We start from the raw sequence: 11,917 nt of genomic DNA on the forward strand, positions 1-11,917 counted from the left end.
GGGATTAGCGAGTGGCAATGACCCGGGCGCGGGTATATCCCTCATAGCCTAAGACAGGGTGGCTCGCCTTTCCTCGGTGTTAGCACTATTGGTGCTGGGCGTGGAAAAACGTCAACTAGCCTAAGACACGGGACATTGACCAGTGCCTGTTTAACAAAACAAAAAGAAATAGCCAGTAGACAGATTCCTCAGCCGCTGTACCCAAGGGCTTTTGGTAAAGACACCCTATAAAGCCTCAAACATATCTATATGCAGTCCCTGCCCACTAAGGTGTTCGTTCCACGGATAGTAGGTCTGGTAAGTCAATGACAGAGCGGACGGATAAGCCTCGGCCACCTAAGACAGGGCAGCCCCGGGTGGGGAGGCTGACCCAGTGACGGGTAAGAGTTTGAGCACCGCCCTCCAAAGAGACTCAGACCCGCCATGAGACCCCCAAATATGAGAGTTACGAAACCTTCCCAGGGATCTCAACTACCACCCTCTACAATAAAACAAAAAAGGGGCAGATGTAGGAAGCCGCGTTTGCACTGGCAGAATCCGCCATTGCAAGATGGCGATGACATCCGGGAGTCTTCCTAGTAAACAAGTAAATTGCGCATGTGCCATGGTAAAAGCCTGCCAAAGTTAAAGCCCATCCCACGGCGTTTTGGCGCGCAACGAGTAAGCAGCCAATCAGAGGTGAATACACCGCTCTAAGGGTATATAAGCAGTGCTTTCCCGGGCCTGGGGGTCTTCCACCATTTTGTTTTTGGAATAAACATTTTCCTGCGGAAGGATCCTGATGTGTGTCCGTGTGAGTTCTTGCTGGCGAGATGATTACACACGCCTCACATGTGGGATCCAGAATGAGTGATCTGGCTTCTTCTCTCTGAGCATCTCCAAGACCAGAGGCAAGCACAGGTTTCCTGGAACCTAGTTTCCCTTGGACTCTGTGGCATCTGTGTGCCAGCCGAGGAGAGCAGACAACTGCTGGGGATGAGCAGAGCAGTCAGCCTGAACTCTATTGATCAGATGGTAAAGGGATATTCCAAGAGGGGAATTACAGTACATAATGCCACACAGCTCTGATTTTGACCTTAAAGGGAAAAATGTTATTTTTTAGTAGTCCAAAGTTTCTAGAATATTCTTTGCTTGTGCAGGCACATAGGCGGCCCCTTCCTGGACTCTGCCCTTTGTTCTTACAAACACATTATGGCACCATTCACAGGACTATGCGCGTCATCCCTGTCCCCACACTGACATCCCCCCATGGAACCTGGCATACAGACACACACTCAGTGAGAGAACTGATCCAAGCTCTGGGTTCCTTGTGTCTCATAAGGCCATCCGTGCATATTCTTCATGCAGCAATGGCACCATCAGTTCATGCAGCAGTACCTTAGAGCCAACGCCAGGGTGGTCACTACACAAGGATGGGTAGATTCTGGGTTCTTTCCTCTCTCCATTCACATCCTTCAAATCCTCCATCCACAGAGGGCACCTAGAACAGCCATGTTCCCTCTGAGGTTCCCTAGTGACATAGGAGGCAGTCTGGAACTAAGTTGAACTCCTTGGTGGTCCCTTCTGAGGGGTTTCCTGTAGTTTCTTTTGCTTAGGGATGAGGAAGAGAAACTAACCAGATTCCAAGCAGAAGCAAATTCTTCTCTAGGCTGCTGAACCTGTGACCTGGGCCAATACCTAAATCACATCCTTAAAGTGGGGGAAGAGTTCTTCCTTTTTAGAGTGGATGTGAGCATGGGCAGAATGATCTACTCATGGAAGAATCATTTCTGATTGAGTTGGATCAGACAGTGGTCCTTAGCAGTATGTCCTGTTCCAGGTGTGTAGCTGAGTCACAAACAGACATAAGCTCTGGACCAATATTCTCAGTCCATAAAGGCAAATGAGAGTCACTGCTGATGAGCAGCTGAAGACCCAGAGGACATCCCAGGCAAACCACTCTCTGGCACCACTCTTGTTGGCATTTTGTCTAGGCTCCACCCCACAACCAGGTGTGCCCGGCTCAGTATACAAGGGGCTGCTTGCCCTTCCTCTCTCTCTTTCTCCTGCTCTGTCCTCTTGCTTCTGCTCCACCTCTCTCCTCATTCCCCTCCCCCCATTCTAAGGGCTCATGGCCGGACTCTACTCCTCTTCTCTCTCTCTGTCTCTCTCTGTCTCTTTCTCTCTCTGTCTCTCTCTCTCTTTCTTTCTCTGTCTCTCTCTTTCTCTCTCTGTTTCTCTCTCTCTTTCTCTCTCTGTCTCTCTCTCTACCTTTCGTTGTCTCTACTCCCTCAAGTTCCCTCCCCATGCCCTGAGTAAACACTATTCTATACTATACCTTTGTGTGGCTGGTCTCTGGGGGAAGGGATGCCTCAGCATGTGCTCATGGAAGCACCTCACCCCCCACATCTGACTACACATCCACTGAACATATTCATTCTCTCCTTATACTTTTATAAAACACAATAACCCTCAGTCTAGCCATCCTTTCATACCCACTCAGAAGAGTGACTTCTCAACGCTGGGTGCATCGCTGTGGTCTCAGCCACACTGACTGTGGGACTCTAGGGATCACTTCCCAGCGCTGCTGGGCCGGGTCCCTCTTCCATATACAGGCCTTGACCCACCACTGTTCAGCCTCTTTCACAGACTCCTCAGCACAACACAGTCCCCAGTCTTCTGCTGCCCTGCGCATGGCAAAGTCAAGCTCAGAGACAGTTCATGGCATAATCTTTGGGCTTCTTTTATCTGCAAGTTAGCATTTGACCCAACCTGGTCTTGGCAACAATAATCCTGGTCCAATGTCAGGATGCTCATAAAAACCGGTGGGTTCTGAGCCTCCTGCCCTCCTCCACATCCTTCAGTTTCAACATTTCTCTAACTGGTGGGCCCCCATAAATCTGTTTTCTGTCAGAAGCCTGCTGACCAGGTCATAGGCATTCTGGCACCTGAGCTGAGCCCAAGACCACTTGGTGATCACATCTGAGGGATTGTCCATCCTGTCTTGTGTTTAGTGCAGAGGGAGAGAGACAGACAGACAGGAACCTGCCTGCAAGGCCAGGTTTCTGGACTCAGGGCTGGGGATGACATCTACCTTCCCTGAGTTCATCCCTAGGATGAGGCACTTATCCCTCTTTCCCCGGGTAACATTGTGAGGATGAGGAGAGAGAGGAGTGAAGAGGCTCAACTTAGCAAGTTTGAACCGGACCCAGATGGCCTTGGCTGTTCTGAGATGCAGTTGGCAGGTGCACTTACTTCTGAGTCATAAGGTCAAGCAGCCTCCAGCCTTATGTTCTCAACTGGGAAATGGAAACCGAAACTTTCACTGTCTAGGTGACCAAGAACCAATCAAAACACTGGAATGGGCACTGTAGGGTGCCACCCAGAATGCCACCCACTTTGCCAACTGAAAAGAGTGACCTCAGGTCGATACTGCAAATTCTGCTTTGACTAATCCATCTTGGGCAGGGCTTCAATGGTGGTAAGACTCACCACCACTAACTGTGGAGCCCTCCCCTGGTCACTTCCAGCTTCACCTGCTCTGTTAACCCACCACAGTCCCCTAGCACACCTCCATCCCATCCTCTTGTGCAGTCCAGGAGAACATCACTGTCCCTGTTGGTTGATGAGGACAGAGCTGATGCTGAGGGCAGTAGGCAGTGTAGACACTTGCCTACATGCATCCCCCTGCCTCAGGCTCCTGCTCTGTACAGAGACCCATCATGCATTGCCTCCTCTGAGAACCCCTAGTATCTTTCACTGCAGACTTCCCGGCTCCCTGGTTGGCTCTATGACCCCTGGAGTAGAGGAGACAGAGCCTCTTGCTGACAGAAGTCTAAAGTCTACAAACTAAGGCACCCTGATGGCCCTGGGACAGCTCTGCTCTGCTCTAGGAAGCAGGGGATTCCAGCATGGCTGGACCTCAGTGGCCAAGTACTCCTACATCGGGACAGGTTCCATTCCACACACATGTCCATGGGGCCTGGTGGCCATCTTTACTCAGCTTTAGAGAGAAGGACAGCAGGTGACATGGGCTGTTTCACACCACTGCTGGCAGCACACTTTAACATTGGAAGAGGCAATGGCTTAGACCTCAGGATTCCTGGACTCACCAAGACTCAAACTAAGACTCAGCACTAGACCTTAGACTTGGGACCATACTTAGTTTGAAAGTGGGTAGTTCAGTTCTTAGCACCCATATCAAGTGGATCATAAGCTCCTGTGACTCCAGCTCCAGGGGATTTGACGTTCTGTTATGATCTCTGTAGGCACTGTAAGCAACTGGAGCACACACAGACAGTCAGGCATGTGTGGACACACACACACACACACACACACACACATGCAGAGAGAGAGAGAGAGAGAGAGAGAGAGAGAGAGAGAGAGAGAGAGAGAGAGAGAGAGAGAGAGAAAGAAAGAGGGAAAGAGGGAAAAGAGAGAGATATACATCCCACTGATATTTAAAGAACCAGAAATATTTGGGAAATGTAAAGTTATTTCTGTTTTTTGGTCTCTCCAAAATCCCTTGCTCTGTCTCTTTTCTCCATCAACATGGGTTTAGTTAGACAGTGAGCAAATCCACAACAATATGCAGAACCATTAAAATATCCACAACAGCTGAGAGGCAGGCTTAAAGGGGACTCTGAGAGAACAAGCATAGAATGAACTGGTGCATCAGTGCAGTACTGAATAGACACAGGGTAGAGCACCAGAACCCTGCTGCAGCTTTACCTTAAGGAGAGAAATAAGGGTCTCAGCCTCCAGGTCCACAAGTAGAGCCCGTTGTACCTGGATATCGTGAAGATCTGCTAAAGGACAGCTCAGTTGACCATTGACATGGCAAGAAATGTCACTCAGGGTCGTTGTCACTTCAGGGTTGGGGATTCTGAAGCCTCTGCTGACCTATGGCTTAGGAGTCAGAGGGTGAACACCAGCACCACCTAGTGGAATTCAGTGAAGGTGGGGGAGGTCAGATGCATTTTGCTCTCCTGGTTTTATATCTGTCCAGCCCACATCATGGAGAGTATACTCAATATATCTATACTGAGCACTGTACTAGGTCCCCTGAGCCATGGATCCTTCTCTCTACTGTCTCCCTTTCTCTATAAACATCATAGAGCAGGGACAAGGATTCCAACTCACCATGTGATATAGGGCTTCTGAAGTCACTCAAGAGACAAATATTCCAGGCTGCAAATCACAGGGAAGGGAGTATCTCCCACACCCACAGCTCTGGGTAGCCACCTGAGAGTAGAAGAGGTGGCCACTGCCCAATCTACTCTAGTCTAGCCTACAGCCTGAGTCCAAGGACAACCCTATGTGCCTTTGCTCAGATGGGACATCAGGGTCCAAAGAAGTGCCGACTTCAAGGAGGACCACAGAGGAACAGTATCTAGAGGATGGAATGTAGCTCCCAGTGATCATACCATGCCATGCCATGCCATGCCATGCCATACCATACTATACCATACCATATCTGACAAGATGCAGACAACTCACCTTCAGCTTGACACATAAGAGGCTCAGGATATCCAGAGGCTTTTACAGAGGGAACACAGCGTCTCTGTGATTCCAATTTATACAGGGTCCAGTGACTGACATTGAAGACTTTCTGCTGAGTGTGGAGGATGGAGTCAGTGAGCTTTAAATAGATCAGGAATCTAGTCTCACCAGTACCAGTTCCAAACTAGCAGTGGGCTGAGATTCAGGAGGCAGAGGAGGGTCCAGGAGAGTCACCCCATCAGGCAGTTCAGACAAGGGCACCACTCATTCCTTGTTCACCATAGAAGGTTGGCTGTGTCACTGTCATGCCATTATATGTGAAATATCTCAGTATTTTCTTCCAGGTTCCACTTACTCTGTTGTAGTCTGTTAATAGTGAGGTGGGTCTGGCTGGGTTCCCAATGACCGGTGTGTTTGATGGGAACTGTTCAACACAGTCAAAAGCCACTGCCTACAGCATGATAGGAACCCCAGCTGCAATGTTAACATGACAGTCTACCAGGCAACAATTGCAGTTTGTAGCCTCTATTGTACCACTCTGCTTCCTACACACACACACACACACACACACACACACACACACACACAAATGGGCATTGTACTAAACTAGAAGCCCTGCTCTCTGACCTGACCTTGTTATTCTGAAAGAGAGGAGAGTTTGTGGCCATCCCACCACCATCTTGGGGTGTTGCTGTGGTCTTCGGCTTTGGGAACCTATGACAGGTTGTGACATTATTTGTCTGTTTGAGGAGAAGGGGATAAGTGGTTACTGCTTAGGATGTGACTATATAGAGTAATTGCATAGTCACATTCTGCCTGACCTGAGATTCCCATTAGGTGACATCCCTATCACCCATTGCCTTCCTCATCACCTGGCTAGATGGTTCAAGATCTACTCACCTCAGTCAATCTATGGTGTCTCCTGGGAGTTTGCAGTTGTAATGTCGGGGCATTAAAAGTCAAGGTGTATGTACCTAATCCATCTGATGACAAAGCCCTGGTAGGGTGTCCTGGTGTTGGATCTGGGTCCTGATGTCTGGGAGCAGAGTGGATGTTGTTCTTTCCCCTCCTCTGAACATACTGACTCTATTCAATGGATGTTCTTCTTGTTCAAACCAGCCACCCTTCTATCACTTACCACACAGAGACCCAGATATGAAGGGAGGTCAGTGGTCCAGGCACAAGGGAAACTTTAGCACTTGGTGTCTGATGAACATGGTGCCCAGGGGACATGTCAGGAAGAATGTAGAGTAGGCAACAGGTGACAATTGGCCAAGAAGTGAAACACATTATTCAGATCAGAGGCTAAAAGGTGATCATGGCTCTGGACTTCTTCAGGAGAAATGAGAGTCTATCACAGGCCACCTGGGAACATGGGCCAATGGACAGAGACAGTGTGAGGAGTCTTCAGCAGGCAGGCAGGCACTCAAGGACTCAGTGAGAACTCTGGGCTCCTTTGCAGGGACAGAGGACAGGGGATAGGGATCAGTTTGCAGACCCGGAGCTCTTGCTCCTGGATAGTGAGGGCTTCCACTCAGATGCCCTGTGTGTGTGAATGGAGAATTGATCCCCAGTGTGGACTCATACAGAGCTTTCTCATATCTCCATAACTGGCAATTCTGAGGATGGTCTCTGAAGGTCTCCACAGAAGGTTCTGGCAGGGTTAACCTCTCCTGCGAGCAGTGGAATGGAGAACGTGTCCTTTTATCCACCGTTTCTCTTCCCTCTGTCATTCCTCACAGTCAGGATGCATGTTCCTGATGGGTTCCCTAATAAGCCTCATGTGAGGTCATTGCCCCTGGAGGTGCCTTCGGGAATCCCTGGGGTCAGCACTCACTCATATTTAGCATGAAGTTGTGGGAGTTTGTCTAAAGGTAATGGAAGCTGTCAGGAAGCTGAAAGCAGTTTTTAACCAAATCTGTATTCTCAAAGCCCAAGAAGGCCCCTTTGGTACATGTGCAGGGCAGAGCCATGGGAAGAGATTTTTAGAAGCAATTGCATGAGTCAAGGAGAGTCCCAAAGCAGACTGGAGGAGGGTCTGTCTCTCGTCCCTCTACAGCTGGCCCTTGCTCAAACCTTTGTAGATTCCCTGATCCTATCCAGTCTTCCCCTTGCATGATGGCTGAGGAATGCCCCTGTGCCAAGCCAGGCCAGGCAGGCATGGGTTGCAACAATTTAACCAGTGGGACCTGTAGATGGCAGACACCAAAGGGAGTGCCTGACTGAGGGAGAGAGAGTGCACAGGAAGGCCATGGAGGACTCAGTTCCCTGATGTCCTGGATGAAGGTTCACAATGAAGGGAAGTCATGCATCTAGTTCTTAGGAACCCAGTCAGCTGACACAACACAGGCTCAGTGTGTCGTGGCAGAGATCCAGCTTGGCTAAACTGCAGGTATCTTGAGATTCAGCCATCAGGAGTGTCCATTAGATGGCCCTCCCTGCTCTCCCTGCCCAGTCTTCCTGCCTTTCCAATGCCACATGGGACCTTACCACAGGACCCTGTGTTGTCAATATTAGACACACACCTGACATCCTTGGGGTCAAGGAGACAACAGCAGCCACTGTGAATGTCACCATCATCCCATTATCCTGCTTACCACACAACCCCTCCCTCTAACTCCTGGCAGGCCACCAGGCTTCCGGCTTCCCTTGCCCTCAGTTCATCCATAGCTCCCCCCTGAAGACTGTGGTGCTCGGTGTCCCATCACTGTCTGTACATTCCTTTTGTCCCATGCCACCTTCTGTTACGTGGTTGACTGTTTCATCCAGTTTCCTGAACAGTCAATAGTATTTATTCACCCCAAGGCTATGGAACAGCAGACAGGCAGAGACAGGTGACCTGTGACAGCCTCAGGGGCAGCAAACTTGTTCCCAACTCTGGAAGGAGCTGGAAGCACATGGTCTGTGTGTTTTCCTTTCAATTTCAAATGACCTTAACATCTTCGAATAATGCTATCTGCTTGCATTTACTCACTCAGTGTGTTCACGTGTGTTTGGTGGGGAGGTGAGTGGCTGCCATGGCAGGCTTAGGTTGTCAGAGAACAGGTTGAGGAAATCAGGCCTCACCTTCCACCACAGGTTCCCCAGGATCAAATGTACATCGTCACGCTTGGTTCAAGAGCCTTGTCTTTTGATCCATCCTACCCAGGCCAAAGATATGACTCCTGAGTCCAGATTGGTTGACACTGCCCAGCACAATTTGTTTGGCGTCTGATAAAGTCAGTCTGCACTCAGTGCCCTGAAATGTGCTGTTGTGTAAAATCTGGCCAGCGAAGGAGCAGGCAGCACATGGAGAGCTGGAGAGCCCAGGTTCATTTCATGCTTTTTGGCCTGGACCTGGCTAGGGCTTTTCAAAGTGCAGCTCCAACCTTGTTTTCTGGCTGTTTCTCTGAGGTGACAACTGTGCTGAATTTGTTCTCTATGCAGGCACCTGCAGAGGGCGCTTTTCAACAAAGTTCCATTGAGTTAGGAATGCTTACCGATGCAGGGTTTACAAGTTTCCAGCAACTTCTGCCATTTCTTCTTTAAGAGGTAGCTTTTCCCAGTGTTATCCCTGGGCAGTTTGTGTTTGGGGGTGGGGTGGGGGAGAGGGTGTGGTGGGGGTTCATCTGACGTAAGCAGGAACCCAAAGCTGAAGTTAGCATTTTATCCTGAGAACGTTAGAGTAAAATTGTAGTTCATTTTATTTCTAGGTGATCCTAGAGCCCTGAGGGAGGAATTACAAGTGAAGTCTCCACAGTGTAGAGAGCGGTTTGACCCCTAGGTACACATTAACAGAGATACATATATAAAGTCAATTCTTTCTCACCTTCGCCACCACTGTCCCTGCACCCCACAGGGATCCACTCATTGGTCCTTTAGATGGCCTGACCCCTGGTAAGGGCTCCATCCACTCTCCTGTCACCAGCAATGCCACCCTCAACAGCACTACCATCTGTGTCACTACCCTGAAGTCACTGCCTAACAGACAAAGGGTGAGTGGATGCTGTTGCTGCCAGAGAGGCAGGGCTGTGGCTGCAGCTAACAGCACACATGGGGAAGGAGAGGGATACACTGCTGTGTCTTCTCCATCTTCAAGACTTTCGCTCTGGCTTTCTCCCATTATCAGTGCCCCAGTTTCCCCAGATGTCATGCTACTCTCTCCTGCACAGCCCATTCTGTGTTTTCAGGCTGCTTCCCCTCCTCTAGTCTTGTCTGCCCCTCACTTCAGACTCTCGATGGTGTCTTCTCTTTGACCCACTAGCTATCCACATGAACCTAGTTCTCAGCCACAGAAACACAAACTCCTCAGTGTTCAGTTCACAGACTTGCTCTCACTCACTTCCCCCTCTAACTGGCCAGTGTGTCCAGGCAATCTTCCTTGACTCCTGTGCTGCTTAGGGGCAGGTGTCACTCAAGGCATCTTCCTGCAGGCTTGTAAGTTTGGACAGTTCTGGAGACACAGCTCCTTCTCCCTAGCCACCTGTTGTCCTGTTCCTCCAGCAGCCCTGACGTTTGTCTCATTGTGTAGCTGCACTTAGAGTCTGCTACGAGGGTATACACATCCAGTGCAAGGCAGGCGAGCCCAAATGCTGCCCCTCTGACTCTGGCTCCTCTCTTCATTGACCAAGCAGTACTTCAAAGGCTCTCCACACCTGAGCAGACACCAGGCAGGGAATTTCACTAATCATCCTCCTGGCCCTCCTGATGGCACAGACATATTGCTTGATTGCTTTCAGAGTTCTGTTGATATTTTTCAGTGCTTTGGAAACCTTTCTAAAAGCCTCACCAGGGTCACTGAAGTTATGTTCATTATATCCCTGGCCGTTGAAACCAGGCTTTTGGATTCAGCTTCGTCTGACAACTTGCTTGCTTTAGCCACAGTGGTAGCACCGATGGCAGTAGCTGCTACTCCCAGCCCTGACCCCACTCCTAAGAGCTGCAGACTGCCCCCTCTTGTGAAGGGGACCACAATTATAGCAGCCATGCCCAGAACCCCAGAGGCAGTGCCCGTGGACTGGCCACCACGTTGAAGATGTCACAACCCTGTGCATCTCTTTAATCTTGTCACCCTGGGCTCAGAGCTTCCTGATGTTCACCGTGAGCTTCCTTTTCAGTTCAAGAAAACCATCTAAAACCTCTTCCTGTTCTATGCTTTTTGAAGGCTCTTGCTGCCGTCCATGGCCTTGTGTACTTCCTGCTTCTTCAGAGCATCATGTACCACAGGTTCCTTGTCCTGACAGACAAGGTAAAGCACCTGAGCCTCATGGAACAAGTCAAGGCCACACACAAAGATTCAAGAGCATTTGAGACGCAGCTGTAGTAAGTGCTAGGCCAGCAGTTGAGTTCCTCTGAACTTGGACAGTGTAACAGGGTTATTTCTCTTGTGGATAAGGACCCGGAAAAACCTCCGTCTCCAGTTGTGTAAACTGTCTTCTGACCACGCTGATTTTGGAAGCTCTCTCAGCCTTCCTGATATTCAGGGAGCTTTGAGCAGAGCAGAAGAGAGTCCCAAATGTTACCTGAGAACTTTCCAGCAAAGACTGCGTGGGAATGGCACACTCAAGCACATCCTCGCACACCCTTGGAGGACATCAGAGCAGGGGTGATGCGGTACCCTCCTCCTCTCATGTGTCCTCTGCTTTGTGCCCTCTGTCCCTCCCTCTCCTTCCAGTCCTGCTGTCCTGCCTTCTACCTATGCTTCCATTCCAGGGGCACTCACAGTCACTCCTCACCCCTGCCTGTGACCCTGGTCCTGGTCTCTCTGGCCTTTGAGAAGGATGCTGGCACTTGATTCTCTATCCATGACCTCTTGCTCATCCAAGGCTGTCACCATGTCCTATCAGTCTGAATTTCCTTTTCCATGTTTCCTACTGAACATGGCCTGGGAGCTCCCTGCCTGAGTAAGGTCAGTCAGGGTCCAACGCAGCTCCGTGCAGCTGCACTGTGGGCTCTCTGATTCCACAGGTCACAGAAGAACTCTGCTGTTGTCACAGCTCCTCAGAGGAGAGGAAAGGGAGTGAGTCAGAACCTGAGGACATGGGTTGATCAGTCTACATTTTTCTGATTTGTACAAAACAGAACAAGTTCGTGAGATCTCTCTCCTACAGGAAGACTTTTGACAGCAGTTTCTTTCACTAGGCTTTCAAATGTAAGTTTCAAAAGTGCCTAATATGCACTGACCATATTTTAAGCTGTCCATGTATAGGACCTTGTTTCTCTTACACTAAACTCAATGGCAGTGACCCTATGTCAGGAAGTGGTAACTGACGTGCCTATGTCACATAACTCTCAGATGTGGTCCTGCTAGCTACAGGCACCCCAAGCAAAGGCACTGTCCACCTGTCCTGTCAGAGTCCAAGTGGAAGATGATTAGCTGAAGATATGGCCATGAGATGGGGTTGAATGGGCACATGGGAGAAATGAGGCCAATGCTCTGGCATCTGGAGGTGGGAAC

The sequence above is a fragment of the Grammomys surdaster genome, unplaced genomic scaffold (genome assembly GCF_004785775.1).
Source record: "Grammomys surdaster isolate TR1022 unplaced genomic scaffold, NIH_TR_1.0 342, whole genome shotgun sequence".
NCBI classification, from domain to species: domain Eukaryota; kingdom Metazoa; phylum Chordata; class Mammalia; order Rodentia; family Muridae; genus Grammomys; species Grammomys surdaster.